The sequence below is a fragment of the Lissotriton helveticus genome, chromosome 3_1 (genome assembly GCF_964261635.1).
Source record: "Lissotriton helveticus chromosome 3_1, aLisHel1.1, whole genome shotgun sequence".
In the NCBI taxonomy this organism is placed as follows: domain Eukaryota; kingdom Metazoa; phylum Chordata; class Amphibia; order Caudata; family Salamandridae; genus Lissotriton; species Lissotriton helveticus.
Window position 1 is genome coordinate 732,891,181 of NC_136061.1, and position 20,953 is coordinate 732,912,133.

General features: G+C 45.7%; 1 protein-coding gene across 1 annotated transcript in view; it reads right to left on the reverse strand.

Annotated features, from left to right (window-relative positions):
• OVCH2 (ovochymase 2) overlaps positions 1-20,953 on the reverse strand; it is a 996,115-nt gene that overhangs the window by 966,439 nt on the left and 8,723 nt on the right. The window lies entirely within an intron of this gene.

Genomic DNA, 20,953 nt, shown 5'->3' on the forward strand with positions numbered 1-20,953 from the left:
TAGCAAGCATTTGCAGGAGCTCAATAATTTATCATTGTTAGAGATGGGGGTTCTGGTCGGCAAGGGTATGCACCTAAGCAAAGCAGGGCCCGCCACTCTAGTCAGGGTAAGGGAGTTACAAACCCAACATAACTTCTGTTCACCCCCTTGGTATCTTGGCAGATCAGTCATGCTTTTCCCAGAGGCAAAGTGTAAGGCGTTTGCGCAACACACACACACACACGAGTGACACAATACACACCACAGAAGAGACTCCACACCAAGTTAAATAAATTTTTTTTTATATTATATATAAACACATACACCACAATCACATATATCACAATTACTTTGCAAACTAGGCAATTGTCATAATCATAACAGTTAGCGTATTACAACAAATACTTTTATGTTGCATATGTCATAAATATACCTTACACCATCACTGTACACATTATGCAGACACTGAAAATGATACTCGCTGCCCTCTCTTTGCAAAGATCTGAAATTACATTTATCACACTATTAGGGCATGAAGTGCTGCAGTTAGGTCAGGAAGAGGAAAACACAAGAATCACCATATCCCCATAAAGCACTACATTCCCCTAACGCTTTTGTCACACGGATACATCGCCCCAGAGCCTCCATTCCGGGTGATGTGGTCATTAAAACCACCGAACATAGGGCACCGGAGCACCTGTGCTCTTATTAGAATCAACAACAAAGAGAACAGAGCAGTGTGGGCTGCCTGATGGTCGCACTAGTCTCTGTGGCTATATTTATTAAACAGCTAAAGTAAACGCTCAACTGTTCATGGACCCACTGGTAAGTGATCATAAGATTTTGGGCGTCAGTTTAGAGACTGTTCGGCGTTCCTTTACACATATCCTACAGTGAGGATGTCACGCTTTTGACTTTATTGATTGGAGAGATACTCTCTCATAGAGAGTGATGCCCAACGTATCGAATGAATAAACCCTGATGAAGTCCTTATGGAATAAATGCTTTGGCTGGGCTGATTGACCTAAGGCTTTAAAGAAAAATAAAAGTAGAATTTTTATACATGAGTCCGTTGTAATATTATATTTCTATGTGCCCTCTATTGAATTAGTATTGATAGGAGGGTACACCATACATATTGCTTTTTTGAAATATCAGGATTGATATTTGGAAGACAAGCACTTCTCTTTCAATTTGTTTCTGTGCTCTTATTAGAGGTTGCACGGTAACTACAGGAAGTTTTCCTTACATGTGGCCAGTTTCCACTCAGGAACTCATCCTGTATTGCCGCCAGTCACTGAGGAATGTTAGAGCGGGGTGTGGGGCACACAAGTACACCGCCACAATCAGCGGTGAAACCTCATCGGGTCCCCTCCAAGTGGTGAAAAGCAGCTGCCTGCGTTCCTGAAGTGCTGATGCAAAACAAGTCCCCAGCGTCACCAGTGAGATGATCCTTTTGTCACTGCTGGCTCCTCAGCCTCGGCAAGTCCTGGAACTGCTCGATCTCCTTGAGGGGAAGGACAGGTTGTGGCACTCTTCTCCCTTGTGAAAGGCCACTGATGTCACAGGCATCACTCAGCAACCACGTGTTGCTGAGGGGGCTGCGCTTGTGTGGGATTTCCCCAGCGGGGTTGGCAGGAGCAGCAGAGGACCTTGTGGTGCCTCTTTTCGGCACCAGGTCCTCTTGTGTTGCTCGTTGTGCCTTCCTTGCAGAAAGGTGACCTGCGGCTGGTGAAGGTGACCTGCGGCTAGAGTCTGCCTCAGTGCCTCTGTGCTGGTCGCGCGCGCTTAGACCGCTGTCTGTTTATTTTAAATTGCCCGTTTTTCTATTTACTTTAATTTTTTTGTTTCGAGTTACCCTTGTTTTTAGTGACCCTGTCCTGACCCTTACCTGCACCATAATTCTTCAGAAACCTCACAGCTGCTTTGCGGGTCCGGTTCCGGGGAGGTTGTGGCCGGGGAGCGCCATCTTGATCAGGAAGGGAAGTATCGCCGCCATCTTGGAGCGTCCCTGCGCTCGTGGACTGAGAGAGCAGGCTATTTGAAGCACTCTCCCTGACGCGCAGCGGGAGCGCCCTCCCTGCGCCTGAGTCGTGCCAGAGTCCTGCCCGTCTGTGCTCGTCAGCGTCTCGGAGGCGGATGAGGTAGGACTGCTGGCCTCTTTCTTTCCTCTTTCATATTTTGGGGGCGTGTTTGCATTTCCTGTCATCATGCTTTCCTATTCTTCCACGGAGCTACTTGCGTTGCGAAGACATTCCACTAAATGCCATCATGTCTTCGCGGGTGGACGAACACTTAGGAAGGGCTGTTCAGGTTGTGGCTGGCGCATTGCTGGTCAGGAGGGAATCTTACTCGAGACCCCACTCACGTACAATCAATGTTCTCTCCTTAATACCTAATCCCTCAGTAGACATTCCATTGACATCTGGAATTTGTTGTCGGACTCTAAAACATCCTGTCTGTTTCTAACTGAGACCTGGTTGGGAGAGTGCTCTGGTCCAGATTTAGTGGCTGCCATACCTCCGGATTACACCATCTTTAGGAGGGATAGAGTGGTAGGCAGGGACGGGGGTGTGGCACTGATTGTGGATAAGCATTTCCCTTGCACGACTTTTCCCGTTGATAACATCGCAGGCTGTGAAGCCTTAGCTTTCACCCTTCGGCTATCTCCCTGTCAAGCATGCGCAGGGATCCTTATCTATAGAGCACCTGGTCCCCTTGGCTCTTTTTTTGATGAACTGCAGGCGGCGCTCTCCGTGCCCTGCCTTAGATCCGAGCACTGCTTTTTATTGGGAGACTTGAATCTTCACATGGATAATACAACGGATCCTGATACTATTAAGTTGCAGGACATTGCCTCTTCGTTAGGGTTGGTCCCCTACTTCACCAGTTCCACCCATATTAAAGGCCATACCATTGACCAGATACTTTCGACTAGGCCGATTGACGTGTCCCCGCCGCTTCCAGTCCTATGGTCAGATAATTTTTTAATTAATTTTCGTATTCCTTCCTCTGCTATGACTTGCCCAAGATTGCTGAAAGATCGAGAGGGGTGGCCCGGCCATTTCACCAGGTTTCGGTGGAAATGCTGTCTGATGCTCTCCGCCGTCATCCCTGTCAGCTATCTGGTAATTTGGAGGAAAATCTTGATTTGGTCCAGAAGTGGCTAATAGCTAGATTGGAGGAGTTAGCCCCTGGAAAGCCAGCCAAGTCTGCGGGTAGGCATGCCTCGGCCCCTTGGTTTACTCCCTCTCTTGGTAAGATGCGCGAAGACTGTAAGAAGGCTGGAAGAGCTTGGCGGCGCATGTATGACCCGGGTGATAAAGTAAAATATAGGGATGCTATTAGGCTTTACCATAAACATATTATGGATGGAAAAAAAGTATACTTGGAGCGTAGAATCGATGAAGCTGAAAACATGAGTAAAGAAATCTTTAGGATAGTAAAAGAGTTCTCCTCCCCCTCCTTGAGTACGCCCTCCTTTTCTCACACCGAAGCTTGGATTAGCCAGCTTGGTGATTTTTTCATAAATAAAATTAAATCCATTCAGGATTCTTTCCCCCATGCTGGCTCTATTTCAGCTGCTAGCCACCTGACCACTTTACCCTTTTCATTGGAAGGGAAAGGTCCTTTTCTCTCCGTCTTTCCTCCCATGTCTTCCGCTACTTCTCTTGATCTCCTGTCTTGGATAAAATCTGGCTCGCCACTTGATCCTTGTCCAGCGAAATGCCTGGGGAGAGTAGCGCCTGCAGTTAACACCTTGCTTAATCCGCTGCTTAATTCCTCCCTGATCACGGGAGAGGTACCTCAGGCTTGGAAACATGCCCTGATCCTGCCGATGCTCAAGAAGCCCACTTGATCCTTGTCCAGCGAAATGCCTGGGGAGAGTAGCGCCTGCAGTTAACACCTTGCTTAATCCGCTGCTTAATTCCTCCCTGATCACGGGAGAGGTACCTCAGGCTTGGAAACATGCCCTGATCCTGCCGATGCTCAAGAAGCCCACTTTGGATCCCCTTATCCATGCCAATTATAGGCCGATCTCCCTCCTCCCTGCTCCGGCAAAGGTGACTGAGAAGCACGTGCATCTCTCCATTTCCAGCTTTATCGAGAGCAATAACATCCTGCATGATTCTCAATCGGGATTCTGTGCTAATTTTAGCACGGAGACAGCCCTTCTTGAGATCACCAATGCCATCAGAGAGACTCTTGACTCTGGGGGTAAGGCTATTTTGGTTATGTTGGATTTGTCGGCGGCTTTCGACACCGTTCCCCACAACGGTCTCCTTTTAAGACTCTGGGAGATCGGCCTTCGTGGGACGGTGTGGAACTGGTTTAAGTCTTTTCTGACCGGCCGCCGACAAGTGGTCTGGGCACCTCCATTCTCCGCCGAAATGCCGCCGCTGGAGGTGGGGGTTCCTCAGGGGTCTATCCTGAGCCCCACCCTCTTTAATATCTATATGGCCCCTCTGGCGGCGGTGGCGGAATCCTTTGGTGCCCGGATCATATCTTATGTTGATGACACCCAGCTCCTTTTCATCTGTAATAAGGGTGAGGCCTTCGATGGTAGTCGGATCAAAGAATGTCTGGGCGCTGTTTTTGACTGGTTTCAGCGGCACAGTCTGAAATGCAACTCCGATAAATCGGAGCTGCTTTTCTTCGGATGTCCGCCTGATCCCAGCTGGAAGACATGGTGGCCTCTGGACATGTTTCCTCTTGACGATGCCTCTTCAAAAGCCAAAAATCTTGGTGTTCTGTTCGATGACGGCCTTTCGTTCAGACCCCAGATCATTGGGCTGTCCGGGAAATGCGTCGGCATTCTGAAAATGTTGCGGAAGTTTCTCCCGTTGTTGTCTCTGCAACATAAAAAAACTATTGTTCAGGCCTTGATAGGCTCGCGTTTGGACTACGCGAATGCCCTTTACCTCGGTCTGCCCAAATATCTTCTGGCACGTCTACAGATTGTGCAGAATTCTGCTGCAAGAGCCATCTTTGGTCTTCAGCGCAGGGCAAAAGCCTCGGAGCTGCTCAAGAGACTGCATTGGCTTCCTGTCTCTAAGAGAATTACTTTTAAGGTTTTGACCCTTGCTTTTAAGGCCCTTCATTCGACTGGCCCTCAATACATCGGGAAGCGTATGGCCTTCTACGCGCCTAGGAGGATTCTACGGTCGGCCTTGTTGGCCAAAGCCGTTGTTCCCCCCATTAGACGCGCACGTATTGGAGGTCGCTCCTTTCGATACCTGGCACCTCGGTGCTGGAATGAGCTCCCCGTTTCCCTAAGAAAAGCCAACAGTCTGTTCTCTTTCAGAAAGGAGTTGAAGACCTGGCTTTTCTCTCAATAATTTTCTTTCGGCCGTCTGTGAGTTGCTGTGTTGTGTACTCTTTTCCAGTTCTCTTTGCCAAAGCGCCGGGACACTCCTTAGAGTAGCCGTGCGCTATATAAGAGACCTTATAACATAACATAACATAACATAACAAAGGCAATTATCAGCGGCTGAATTTGCATACGCTGATGTATTCTTTTTGCTAAATTAAGTCGTGCTCATTTTAGAGTGCTCCTTCGTGAAAGGGGAGCATTCTCCACATGCTTGTGCCACAAATGAAGCACTCAACATGCGCTTACCTGCTCAAGAAGGTGAAGAACAGTCCAGCCCTTCCCCTGCTCCAGGCAGGTGCAGAAACTGCAGGCTGACTAGCCCCACACACACATCAAGGGCAGCGCTCCTCACACAGTGTTGAATAACTTCGTAGGCAGGTTGATAGATGAAATTAAGTTTTATTCCAAATAAGTAAAGAAGCACCACTGGTTACAGAGCTTCAAGCACCGGCTGACTCAGTGTAACTGACTCCTCTTGATTCACTGGCCCGATCAGTATGTTCTATTCCAGAACACACTGATCGTGCCATGAAACACACTGATCGTGCCATGAACCACAGCAATTGAAGATAAACACATTACAGCTCGTGCATGCAAGCACGAGAAAAACACCATGAACAATATGTAACACATCTTCCACCTTTAATAAAACAGAAATGAAAAAAAAAAATTAACAAATTTGTTCCTGATGAAAGAGACTAAATCAGACAACCAACCAGGTTTCTTTTGCTGACGTTTACCAAGTTCATCAGTATTAACAATATCTTCAGAAACATTGACAACATTAGGGACCTGAACTGGACAATCAACAAGGTCTTCATCTTCCAAACTGTCTAAAAACATATGTTGATCATATGCAAATAAACACTTTTATCAGCTTTGAGAACTGCAATTCTACTCAAATTCCAGACTTTATTGTTGGTAAGTCTTACTGAATTCTTGAGAACTACTTTAATTTCAAAAGGACCCATGAACTGGCTTTTGCCTTATTTAACTTTCCAAGGTTTCTTAACTTTCACAAACATACCAACTTTGACACTAGGATCAAGTTTCGATCCTTTTTTTTTTGTCAAAGCGTTCTTTATTGATGATATGGTTTTGGACCAATCTTTCTTTTACAAAACTCATATTAATATGGGAACCAGTAGAGGGAGACACCCATGCAGGGTTACACTTGGTTCTGGGAATTCAGCCTATCATAATCTTAAAAGGGGAGTAACCTGTCATAACATTAGTAGAAGTCCTGTACATCCATACTGTTTTGAAAATCTTTATTCACCATTTGTCATTGTCAACTCCAGCGATCTGAACAGCACTCTTTAGAACAATATTGAACCTTTCAAATGACACCTTTTCCGCTGGGATTATATAGGGAAGTGGTACAATGGTTTATACCAACTCTTTTAAAATACGCTTTTGCTTTATTAGAAAGAAACTGGACACCATTGTCAGTTATGAGACCTTATGAGAGGTACTGGTAACCCTTCTTCAGTGAAAGTTTCATCTAGAAACAATAGATCAGTGTCTACTTTTTCTACAATCTTGATAACACGCCATTTAGAAAACACGCCAATGACTGCTAGAACAAATTTTTAATTGGGGCCTACAGGACCCATGATATCCATGGCGAAGGTATGCCAGGGGTCACCAGGAATAACATGCTCACCCATATTAGGTTTAAGAGGAACAAGGGTCTTGTCAGCATTAGCACAAGTGATGCAATTCCTAATTATACGTTCAATGAAAATGTCCATTCCTGGCCACCAAAAGCAATTTTTTACTTTTTGTTTAGTTCTAATAATACCGCAATGTCCTTCATGACCATGAGAAACTATACTGTGTCTTAAATTGCATGGGGGAATGGCTCGATCACCTCTTTTGAGCAAACCATCAATACATGACAGTTTGTTTCTAATCTCCCAAAAACACCTGAGATTAGCATTGATGTTTTTTATATTGGGCCATCCACAAGAAATATATTTTTCAACTTCCTTTAGTAAAAGGTCTTTAGCAAACTCTGCCCGCCATTCATTTTGGTCACTAGGCAGAGAATCTTCATTATGCACTAAGGCAATTTGGAAATAACCCCACTCATTGTGAATACTTTCTTTGAGTGACGAAGGCATTCTAGAAAGAAAGTCAGCGGTGACATTCTCCTTACATGGTACGTATACAACAGTATAAATTAAGTCTTGAAGATGCATAGACATGTGTGCAATACGTGCTGAAGCTTTTAGCATGCCTTCAGTGGTGAGTAAATGCACTAAGGGCTTGTGATCACTTCTTATCAAACATTCTTTACCCCATACAAAAACTCTAAAATGTTCAAGAGTCCACACGCAAGCTAAGGTCTCTCTTTCAATAGTAGAATACTTTTCTTCTGCAGGAGTAAGGGCTCTGGACGCATGGGCAATGTATGTAACACACAGTTCTCCCAGCTCTCCTTCCAGGCAGGTCACTTGGGGATCTAGCCAGGATCTTTTCTTGAAGTTTTTGATTTCCCTGAGAATTCCAAAAGGATTCAAGCTCACACAACCCCTTGAAGATCTTCTCAAGCAGGATACCACAGCAAGGCAAAAAGAGTCAGTCCTTTCCCTCTGCCACAGATAGAAACAGTAACTGCAGGCCATCTCACCCCTCACAGAGAAATAGTGGCACTCCCCACACAACTCTTCATCTCTTCTTCTTGACAAGGTCCTCTTGTTTCCACGAGTAATCCAAAGTCCTGGGGTTTACAGTCTCATACGTATACCCCAGGTTCCAATTATTCGCTTTGCTTCAGAATTTCTGAGCTCAGTCCAAACCAGTTCTGAACTCCCTGGTTCAGCTTAAACACAGAGGGTGGAGACAGCATTGTGCAAATGAGACACAACCTATTCAGGTACCAGGGAAACACGTCCCACCACTCCAAATGCAGACCATGTCCATTCAGCCTAGCAATGAGTCACCCAGGCAAGGCAGAACACACCTTAAGCCCCTTGTGATTGTCTAGAGTGAATGCACATCCCTAGCTCCTGTCACTTCAAAACCAGGTGGGGAATACACAAACAGGCAGAGGCACTTAATCACACGCAAACCCCTCAATTTTCCTAAAAACTCCCAGCTGATGATGAGATCATAGATATGCTCACCATTTTCCAATAATTTACCTCAACATACCTTTGGTGCATAATCCCTTTCATGCCACTTAACAACCATACCTACCAAACTTACCTCGCATATCTAACCTACCATGCCTACCTATAATACCTACCCACCTACCATACTTATCCTACCTTAGCCGGCATTCCATACTGTTAGACCTGGCATCTTTCAGTGAGGTTTCCCCTGCCTTTTTGCCTCTGACCTCCTGTTTTGATGTATGCTGCATTTCGTTTTTGCTGGTTTTGGTACTCTGGGCACTTTACCACTGCTGACCAGTACTAAAGTGCAAGTGCTCCATGTCGTGTTGTATTGGTGATTGGTTAATTGATGGTTGGAATATTTGATTTACTAGTAAGTACCTAGTAAAGTGAATCAGATGTGCCCAAGGCCTGTAAATCAAATGCTACTAGTGGGTCTGCAGCACTGATTGCGCCACCCACATAAATAGCCCTGCAAACATGTCTCAGACCTACAACTGCAGGGTCTACGTGTAAGACATGCTTAAGGTAGGCCCAAGGTAGCCCCATGGGCAGGGTGCAATATATTTAAAAGTTAGGACACCTACTGTTGTGTTTTACATGTCCTGGTAGCAAAATACTCCTAATTTCGTTTTCCACTACAGCAAAGCCTATCCCTGACATAGGTTTGTGTCGGAGCTGCTGGGTAACATCTTACAAGTGTATCTTCCAATTAAGAATAGAGATTTGTAGTTTGGGATCTCTGGACTCACAATTTAAAAATACCCCTTTTGGTAAAGTTGGTATTTAAATTGCTTGTCTGAAAATGCCACTTTTAGAAAGTTGATTTTTATGAAAAACGAGTTGTCACTATGAGAGAAGAATGGCCTTAGACTTCCACGGGCAATATTATCTTACAAGGATTTCAATTATACATGTAATTAATTTATTTAATGCGCATAATGCAAAAATAAAATGTTCAACATTACAATTCAAATTTCATATTTTTCCAAATAGCACAGGGTGCTCCTATCAAGTGGCGGAAGAGTGAAAATGAACTGAAGTGAATAGAGGTGTGCATGTGCTATATAGAAAAATATATACATGTGACTGATTGTAACAATATGATGTTCTAGTAGGGGGACTGGGCAAACGGAGATCTGACTCCTATCTAATTTACAAAGAAAATCTTGCATCTAAAAAAAAAAAAAAAAAACTCCCCTTGTTATGCCTAAGGTATCCTGCAAATCGCAAAAAGAGTGTAACTGCCCCTCTACATAAAGATCGCACAATACAATGATACCATTCTGTTCCCATATCTTGCCTGTTTCGTCAGGAAATATGCTTCATTTATTTATTTATGAAGGAGTTTTATATAGTGCTGGCCAGACCCGCAGGTATCGTGCGCTTTACAACAGTCAAAATGCGAGAATCAGACAATAAAGCAAAAGTATACATATTGGTTCGGAAGTCTCCGCGCGCTGTACAACATTAAGGCAAGGAAGTCACAAAATAGCCTAGTTGTGTGCACGTTGACTTGAGCGTAACCTCTTTCAGGGAAGGGGTATCGAGGTAGGGGTCATGGAGGTGAACGAGGTAGAAATCTTAATATCAGAATATCAGTGTGCTGCAATGTGCAGGCTTGTGCGCTTCGGGGGCGGCTATCGGTTCGAGAGGGAACGATTGAGGAAGAGGTCTTTGAGCTGACTTTTGAATTTTACAAAGGAAGGGATAGTCCTGATAGGGACTGGAATGGAGTTCTAGATTTTGGGCACTTTTCCAGCGAAGGACCATACTGCGTTTTTTTTTTTTGCATGTTTTCACAGGGATGAGTAGTAGAGTGTTGGAGCTTCTGAGGTTCCTTGTCTGACCGGCTTTCTTGAGTTTGGAGGCCAGGTAGTCTGGTTTTCCTGTGTGCAGGGCTTTGTGTGTGAGGCAGGCAGTTCTTAGGCTGACACGCATTTTGACTGGGAGCCAATTTAGTTCTCTGAGTGCTGGTGAGATGTGTTCAGTGAGATGTGTTCATATATCTTAACTCCGGTGACCATTCTGGCTGCTGCGTTGAGATTTGTTCTCAGGGGAGCTAGGTGGGATTTTGCTGTACCTGTAAGGACTGCATTCCTATAGTCGAGTTTAGGCAACACCAGTGATTGAGTGGCTTGTTTGGGGTCCTTGGGCAGGATGAAGGGTTTTATTTTGTTGAGTAGCTTCAAGTTGAGGAGGGAGTTCTTTGATGAGTTCTTAATGTGTTTGGTCATGTCAAGTTTTGGGTTTAGGGTGATTCCCAGTGATTTTACAGAGTCAGCCAGGGTGAGATTTCCGTTGAGAGCATCAATAGCTTTTAGCCATTCTACGATTTGAGGGTTCTTTTCTTTGTTGGAGATGAGGAGGATTTCCATTTTGTCTTGGTTGATTTTTAGGTGGTTTATTGATAGCCAGTGTTGAACTTCTCTGAATATCATCAATGGAGGAGGTTTCAAGATAGATCTGGGTGTCTTTTGCATATAGGTGGAAGGAGATGTTGACATTTGTGAGTACAGTTGTGAGGGGTTCCATGTAAATGTTAAAAAGTTGCGGAGAGAGCACTGAGCCTTGGAGGACACCCTGCTGACAGGGTGTAGGTCTGATGCAAAGTTTTTGATTTTTATTCTTTGGGTGCGGTTGTGTAGGAAGGAGGAGAACCAATATACTTGGGAGCACCAGCTGACCCCATACAGGTGTATAGCGATTACGTTTAGTTTCCCCAGCTATCCGTGCTACCTGCCTCAATGCCCTAAATGTTCCCTTTAATATTTTAAATCTGGTCTTCTACTATTAACTTGGTTCAAGATTCTTCAAGAAGTAAACCCCAGCCTCTATCCCTAAAATTAACTCATAGACTGTTGGTGTCTCGGCCGTGTGTAACCTGGCAGTTCCACCAGAAATAAGAATCCCCATATTCTGAAACATACAGGCTCAATAATAAAATGTGAGATTGGGTAGCTCCACCCCCGTCTGCTTTTAGGGAGAGGCATATATTTAGCTACCCTTGTAAGTTTCTTAAATTACTACACAAAGCTGGAACAAACACTTTCAAATGTAGTCATCCAGGACATTTTAATCTCCATGGGAACCACCCTAAATACAAATAACAGTTTCTGCAACATCGTCATTTTGAACACCGTCCTACCAATGACAGGTGCAAATGATTGATTCTCATAAGTTGCTGGCTGATATTACTCAGTAATGGGGCTAAATTGACTTTAACTAGATGAGCCAAAGCTGCAGTCATTCTGGTACTTAAGTACACCGACTCTTCCACCACTTGATGATCTTCCAAATCCACATCTTTACAGCAGATCACCTGTGTCTTCCTCTAATGTAATCTATAGCCAGAGAGCATGCCAAAATACTTAGATTCTCTTTCTATTTCCACCATAACTACTGCTATGTCATTTGCATAGGCCAGTATTTTATACTCTGTCTCAACAGGCATTATTAGTTTGCTCTCAAGCAATGTTATAAAGGGATCAATATAGAGGGCTAACAGCAGCAGTGAACAGAGACAGCCTTGACTTGTGGCTCTAGTGATCAATATATGTTCCAATTCAGCCCCCATTAGCCTTCGAGTGCCTGATACAGTGCCTGAATAGATTCAATAAAACTCGCGTCAAGCTAATGCCACCAATTAGAAGCCCCATGATACCTGATCAAATGCTTTATCAGCATCGAGTAATATCAAGACCATATGTGTCCTTGTAGCCTGAGCAATATCAAACAGGGCTATTACCCCCTTCACATGATCTGCTATTCCCCGTCCAGTGATACTATGGAAGAAGTAACTCTGCCTAGCCTATTAGCAAGCACATTTGCGTACATTTTTGCATCTGCGTTTATTATTGAAATGGGCCTATAGGAACAGGGCTAAAGAGGGGTTTGTATTTCTTTCTAAATATGATAATATTTGTTGTTTTCCATTATGGAGGGATTATCTCGGACTGTGCCTTTGAGAATACAGAAAAGAAGTCCTTACAAAGTATACAAACAAAGGCTTTAAAGAACTCTAGGGGCAGATTATCAAGTCCAGTAGCTTTGCCTAATGCAAGTGAATTGATTGCCGCCAGTATTTCATCAGAAGTGATTGGTGCTTCCAAAGCTGTGTGCTCCTCTGCACCCAGCTTGGCGCTATCTAAAGTGCCCAGTAAAGCCTCATATCAATTCACTGGGGGGTTAGTTTCCTAAGTATATATAGTCTCATAGTAATCACTGAAGATCCCGGCAATATCCACCAGAGAGGTCACTTTGTGTCCCTTGGTATCACAGATAGCCGCGATATCGCTCTCAGACTGATTTTGTTGAATACGCAACACAGGTAGATGACCCATCTTCTCCCTGTATTCTTAGCATTGTTTTCTATGGCAATGATATTTCACAGCGACCTCTTTGCTTAAATATCGAGTGATCCTAGCACTCAGGACAGCAACCCTGTTACTAACCTCTGTATCAGCTGGATTACCACCTATTGAATTGACCACGTTCTCCTCTAGCAGTGACTGCTATTTATATAATTCCTGAATTTAAGCCCACTTCTGTTTCTTTTGAGACAAGCTATAGCTTAATCAAGGTTTTTCCCCTGATGCCAGCTTTTAACACACCCACAAAATATTGTCAGACATTGTACCCTTATTAAAACCAAAAAAGTGATCAATCCACTTGTGCATGTGGTCTAAATACTAGTCACCAAGCAAAAGCTTCTAACCCATTGGTCCAGATTGTTGGCAGAGTATCGGACCGTAGAGCATCTAGCTTTATTGCCAGCACTGTAACAGCATTAGTAGTTGAGCCTTGACATTTACAACCAAAAGGCGAAAACCCAGGTCGGATAAAAGAATCCAAATGGCACCCGGTTACTTTTGCTGGAATTGTTAAGGCCACAGATGTTAACATAGCATGTGTATTTGTAAGGCGCAAGTTTACCGTGAAGGGTATCTTGGTGTGGAATTAAATTAAATTAAATTTATAGAGTGCTCTACTATCCAAAGGTGTCTAGGCGCTGAGAACTTCTGACACATGGGAAGAAGGGCCTAATGGAAACTTATCAAGAAAGATAACATGGGAGACCAAGATGGTCGCTGCGTGCTGAGGCTCCGCTGAACGGCGTGGCTCCAATGCAATTTACCACCCTCCAGCGGTTCCATTGACCCGGGAAGGGACACCAAACTTCGGCGGAACGGGTTCTGATTCCGATATACCCCCAGCTGTGGCAAATCATTGCAGTTTGGAGGCGAGATGCGGCAATTGGGCTCAGACCGGGAGGAAACCAAGATGGCGGCTTCATCGCCCTGAGCGGCATCCAAGGACGTGACCGGGAGCCTGGAATATCTGCTGGGGTGCGGTGAGGCTGCGTGCTGCGTGCTGCGTGCTGGGGCAGTGAACCACACCACAGACACTTATTCGGCACTCGTGTGCTGTAGGAGGTCAGTTTGGCCACCATCTTGTCGTCCGCTGAGTGTGCACGGAGGTGCGGTTTGCGGTGGTGCGCGGGAACAGGGCCTGTGTTGCCATCACGGCTGCACCGGGCCCGATATCACCAGAGCGCCCTGGGGCTCCCTCCCTCCCGATAGTGCTCCTGCTTGGCCTTGGCTCTCCCCGCTCCTCCCCCGCTGTGTAGCCTGGACTACTCCACCATTTTCAAAACGCCGCAACATGGTGCCAGAGACACGGATGAACCTCCGATCCGGGACCGCACAACTGTCGCTCTCACCAGCTGCGGCCATAACAGTCCGAGCGCGATGTCAGATTGCCCCTAGTATGATTGTCTCTGCGCCACTGCCGTAATGGACTTGCTTGGCCTATCCTAATCCTGCTCCGCACATCCCAACAAGGGGTAATAGCAATGAGAGGTCTGCTCCCTCCCTTGCAACATCAGGATTGAGACGCCAGCACACCACTCATTCCCTGCTCTCTGAGATTCGGTTGCTGTGAAGCAGCCCGGTCTGTAACTCCACCATTCTGTGCACTGCGCAAAGACACATACCTGTGCGCCAGCCAGATCCGGACAGCGTCCAGGCTAGAGCACGCATGGCGCATTTGTGATCGCTGTCTTATCCAGCCCCCACTCCAGTCATTTCAGCCTTCACAACCTAGTTACAGCCGCGACCAGGAACAAACGTGAATATTGGGCCCATTTTGCACCTGGTGAAGGGAACTGTGGAATGGGCCGCAAGGATCCTAAACAACGCCTTCTCCCCTTTGCGACGGTCACCGACGCAGTCCAAGACACCACTGACACTATGGCTGAAGGTGGCCAGAAAGAAGCCATGCTAGAAGGGGACACCACTCAGCATGGCTCGCTGTTGCAAGAAATGAGGGCTGGGTTAGAGCCTTAAACGTACGGTTCGACAACCTAGACAAACACATGGCAAAGTTGGGAATGAAGATCCAGGTTCACCACCGGCGTCTTGACGTGGTAGAATCTCACACTTCCGATCTAGAAGACAGGATGGCAGAAGCAGTGAAAAGGCTCGACAGAAGGGAATGCATCCACAAAGAAGTTGCGATCAAGTATGAGGACTTGGAGGCGCGCAGTCGCCGAAATAACGTGCGCATTCTAGGTGTGCCGGAGTCCACAGCCACTGGTCGTAAGGACACTTTGGTGGAAACTATCTTGATAGACCTGTTTGGCAGGAAGGCCTTTACTACTGGCTTTGTGATAGAACGAGCACATAGATCATTGGGCCCTCGACCCAACCCTGGATGCCCGCCTAGGCCCATAGTTGCACGGGTCATGAACTTCCGGGATCGCAACACTGCTCTTCGACTGGCAAGGGAACGTTCGAGACACTATGGCAGGGCTGCAAGCTTTCCTTCTACCTAGACTACACCATCATGGTGCAAAAAGCAAGGTGAAAGTTCACTGGAGTCAAGGCGACACTTAGAAATCTAGGATTGAAATATGGTATGCTATATCCTGCCCGGTTGCGCGTTGAGGTGAACGGACGATCACGTGTTTTTGATAACCCTGCGGAGGTACAGGAGTTCTGCCATAAACATAAACTTAATAACAGACGCCCTCTCGAGGACAGACTTCCCCCTTCGCAGAATGGCTCAGATGCCAGTTTGGAACTTTTTTCGGGATCTGGTTATTTGACATTGTAATATGTGGAACCTTTAACTATGTAGGGATTTCGTTAACTCTTTCTTTTCTTGATATATGTCATTTGCCATGTCGTTATTGGGGGCTTTGCCACCACCCCTCATGGTGATCACCTTAAGATTGTTGTGTGAATCTTGCAAGTACTGTCTATGGTTACTTTTCAGTACTACAGAGGAGAACTTAGGCAGGGAGGCTGGGAGGGGGAGGGGGGTTTGGGGGGACAATGTTTAGATGCACTGGGACATCTTTACATGAACAGATTGACGATTGTAATGAGTACGCAAGGTCGATTTTCATTCAATACTCACTCACATTTCCCCCATGACTCAGATAGGACATAACGCTGGCCCCTCTGTAATTGTTTCTGCTTCCTGGAACGTCCGCGGACTAAATAACACTTGAAAAACAAAAGGCGGGTAACACAATATCTACTGCGTCACAAGGTGGATGTGGCTTTCTTACAAGAAACGCATCTGCCTTCCGCCTATCAGCCCCGTATGCCAAAGGCTGGGGTACCCTCTTGGTGGGGGGTGACTTTAACATTGGCAAGGACCTATCGCAGGACTCCACATCTAACGCTCCAGATCCCAAACCACAGGCGAGGAGGGCACTGAGCTCGCTTTGCGATCATTTCACCCTAACAGACATTGGTAGGAAGCAAAATCCTCTTTGCACTGACTTCACTCACTACACCAGCTGTCATAACACGTGGACTAGACTGGATTATTGACTGGTTTCCCCAGATTTAGTCAGCTGGTGCCAATCGGTCAAGACACTCCCATGCACTTTCTCAGACCACTCTCCAGTATAGTTGACGTTGAAGATATCACGACCTGAGCTTTTTGAAAGACAGTGGTGGTTTGCCAGCCGCGCGCTTGATGATGATGTTTTTCGAGGAATTGCGGGAGACAATAGAAGATTACTTCACCCTTAACACCGGTTCAGTAGACACTATGCTGTGGGAGGGTTTTAAAGCCTACATGAGGGGAGTATGCATATCCAAATGCGCTGGTGGAGATTTGCGCAACACATTAGCTCGGCTAGAGCAAGAATTAGGTGCATTAGACACTGCGCAGCTTTGAACGACTAGCCCTGACCTAGACGAACGTAGGCTTTCCCTGTTAGCGGACTTCAGAGACACCGCTGAGAGGGAAATACTCTACATGGGAAAACACCATAACGCTAGGGTGTACGGGGCCAAATGATTAGGCCCACCTATAGCAAGGCATACATCCCCGAGTTGAAGTCCACACGGGGACTGCAAATCACTGACCCGCTGGACATCCAATGGGAATTTATCTCCTATTTTATGGCTTTATAAACCACTAAACTGGGCTCGGATAAAACGGGTCAAGAGAGTTATCTATGAGAAATAGCACTGGTGTTCTTTGATAAGGTCATGCAGGATTTTCTGGCTATTCCCATAATGGAGGAAAGCATAGATGAGGCAATCTAGGCCTTGGAGGGTTCCTCAGCTCCGGGTTGTTGATTCCCCAGATCCTTGCCATGTATGTGGAAGCTCTTGAGCTCTTCAGCGACAGATGTTACCTCCCACCCTGCGTTAGGCAGTCATTCTTTTACTCCCTAAACCAGGCAAGGATCCTCTATTATGTGGCGTGCCGACTGTCTCTATTAATGGAGTCCATAATCACCCCTGCCCAGTCTGGATTCATACCGCACCGATCGACAGCATTCAATCTACATACTTTAACACGTTACACAGAATCAACCCTGAGACCCCTGCGGCGGCCATCCAATTAGACACGGAAAAGGCGTTTGATTCCCTGGAATGGCCTTTCTTCTTATCCATCATGCACCGAATGGGAATGCCATTCGGATTCATTGCCACGACCGCCCTGCTATATAGTCAACTCATGACCCAGCTCAGACTGAATGGTGCACTGCCCCCCCCCTTCACACTTTCACGCGGCACCAGACAAAGTTGTCCGCTGTCACCGCTGTTGTTCATTTTAGCCATGGACCCCCTTATAAGACACTTTCAAGAGAAACATTTGCACAGAGGATTGCAGTTCTATACAGTTCCGCTGTTTGTCTCATTATATGCTGATGACACTGTTTTATATGTTCACAATCCCCAGATTAACTTAGACCCCCCTCATTCGGGAAATATTGCGTTTGGTGTGTATTCCGGAATGGGAATCAATTGGCACAAATCTGTAATTTTTCCGCTCACTGTCAGAACAGTCTAATGGGACCTGGAGTTTCCTCTGGAGTGGAATACCGACTCGGTCAAATATTTAGGCGTTCATATACATCTCCATGTGGAGCAGAATATTCGTCGCAAATATGGGACTGCCATTGCTAAATTGGAAACGCAGATTGAGAAATGGCTTCAACTCCCATTGTCCTTGGCAGGTCGAGTCTTCCTCATCAAAATGGTCGCGCTGCCTACATTTTTGTATTTATTTCAAAACATCCCTATCCAACTCACAAAGAAATTATTTTCAACACTGCAATCCCATTTAATAAGACTGGTATGGAGGGTAGACACCATAGGGTTAGCTGGAGGATGATAACGCTCCCCTGCGATAGAGGTGGTTTCGGGGTATCCGATCTCAGACTATATTATTTGGGTGCGCAGTGTAGTTTTGCACAGGCATGGTACCATGGTACCACACAGACGCTAGAATCCCCTACCTCCGACCGGAATCAGACTTAGTGTTACCGGACACACTAGCGGCAATTTTGCAGAGTGGGTTCCCCAGAGACCCCAATGATATCCAACCTGCCTCGACCACCAGCTGGGCTTGGGACCAACTGCGCCGCATCACGCGCACTTCACTACTCTATTCCTCAGACCTCCCACTCCCAAACCCTATAATGATACCCATAACTAACGAAAATTTAATACAGAAGACATGCCTCAAATTTGGCATTGTTTAGATGGGTGACCTGTTTCCTGACGGGCATGCCTTTGACCCTGACGATGACTCCAGCTTTCCTGATGCCACCTTCATGGACAGATTCGTAATTTTGCGAATTTGCTCTGCCCTCCTGGCTACCTTTCCAGACTACCCTCTGGAGCCCAGCTCCTTCCTCCCACTTACCAAGGTGACATAAATTGATACACTTTAAATTTCTTCGCAGAATGTACATTTCCCCGGCCAAACTCTATAGAATAGACCCTTCCAGATCACATCACTGCACCAGATGCCACGCCCCAAATGCCGATTTCGCCCACCTTGCTTGGACCTGTCCAAACATACATCATATTGGGTCGCCCTGCATGGGGAAAGTGAGTGAAATGGTCAAGGTCCCTATAATCCCATTGCCTGAGATTGCATTATTGGGATACGTTACACAGTTCCCGCAGGCTACATGCAGATTTGTTGCTATTAGTTTTCTCCTGGCCAAGAGATAAATGGCGATACACTGGGATGGCACGGCGGCGCCCTCGGTGAAGGGATGGCTAAAGAGCAGGACATCTTGCTCTACCAACAGTGACATATATGCTACAACACTCCCCCCCACTTCAAGGCCCAAAGATATCTGGGGTCCCTTCAGGGCGTATCGACAGGCCCAACAATCAACTCCCCCATACAGGCAGACGCGGTATAGTGCCTACCTGGGTGGGCTAAACAGTGCACTGTGTATGGCACCACTCACTTCTTCGATAATATGTCAATTCTGTTGCCACAGATGCAATATGCGCAGTCCAGGTGTAGGTAACTTTTTTTTGTTGACCATGCCTGCACATTAGCGAAACGGGGAGTTGAGGAACCCCCTTTGGGGGGGTATACTATCAATACAGCATTGTTGAATGTATCATGGGAGATGTACAATTTGACTGCACGTACTTACCATATTGTTTGTTTTCTGATCCCAGTGCGCTACTGTAACTGTAACCAAAAGCTAAATAAAGTGTTAAAAAAACAAAAAAAAACAAGAAAGATAACATGCAGAGGATATAATATATCTGTATAGCCATACCTATTTAATAAAAAGCCATGTCTTTAGGACCTTTCGGAATGTCAATGTCCTATCGTAGGAGGATGGGGAGGGAGTTCCAGGTCTTGGCAGCGAGGTGGGAGCGGAGTGTTTACTATCTGTGTGAGTACTAGGAGTGATAGAGAGGCTAAGAGATTGTTAGTATCTTTGTCGATAACATTCTCCAAGTGGAAATTAAAATCTCCTAGGATTGTAAAATCGGGAGAGTTGGCTTTAATATCCCATAGTGCGCTGTTACTATTTAAAAAGAAATTTCTTGGGCCAGGAGGTCTATAAATAAGAGCCTCATTAATGGAATAGTGATTTAAAAGAGCTATTTTGTTGGCAAGTGCTTCGTACTCTGTAGTGCTCGGCAGGGGATCCTACAAGACTTTAAACTGGATGTATATAACCGCCAACCCTACATAATTTTTACCTGTCCAATCAAGTCTGTTCAAAGAGTTTCCAGGGGGGTGGCTGTATTGATCCAGAAAATCTGCCATTTCTACAGCGCTCTTTACCAAGGAGTGAGCATTTATGAGCGTACATTTGACTATCTTAGCTGAAGAAGAGCATGACCTCACAGGTCTAGCTTAACTGAGAGAATGGATTTTACAGCTAGTCAGAGTAAGCATACATATCGGGTATACCTTATTGGATAATTCGCCTGGGGGTAGTAGTGTAGAACCTGGACAGATCTTACCTACAGGGTTTAAATCAAGTAATTCATCCCTGGAATATCTGCGGATAGCAATAAGCTGGGTAGCAAAACCGGCAGGGGGCTGGCACTGAGCACGGTTCGAGCGTGGATGGGCGCAGACGGGCATGCTTTTGCGCCAGTGACGAGGACGCGCTGTAGCTTCTGTTTAGTACCCAGGCATCCAGGGGCGTGGTGGGGGCATGGCAGAAGCACACCTAAGTGCGTTTTGGGAGAATTACACTAATAAGGTGAAGGCAACTTAGACTAAAAACAGGGTCCAGCAACCCCGGCTGACCTGCACAAGCTCCCTTGTGCAGAGTCAGCTACTGGTAACAGAGATGAATCCAAATTAAAACATTGTAGTGTAGTTCCTATATTCCCAATTGGCTCTGCGCATTGGAATAATATATCATATAGATGTGACGTAGGACTTATGTATACTAGGTCTCTTTTGAATATATTAGACTTAATTGTGAGTGCCAGCTAGCTCAGAGGTCACTAGAAACTTTCTAGAATTCACAGGAAGGAATTCGTTTCTGACAACAGCATAAACATGACAACTTTGTTTACTCAAGATAAAACTGATCTTCAGAGTCGTGGAAACAATAGATAGATACTTTACTCAGTCATTCGTGCATGCTTTGTTTCACCAGAGGTGCAGAGAAAATATAGAGACGGGCATTTTCAATAAAAAGTATTTATTGAACAGTCTTCTT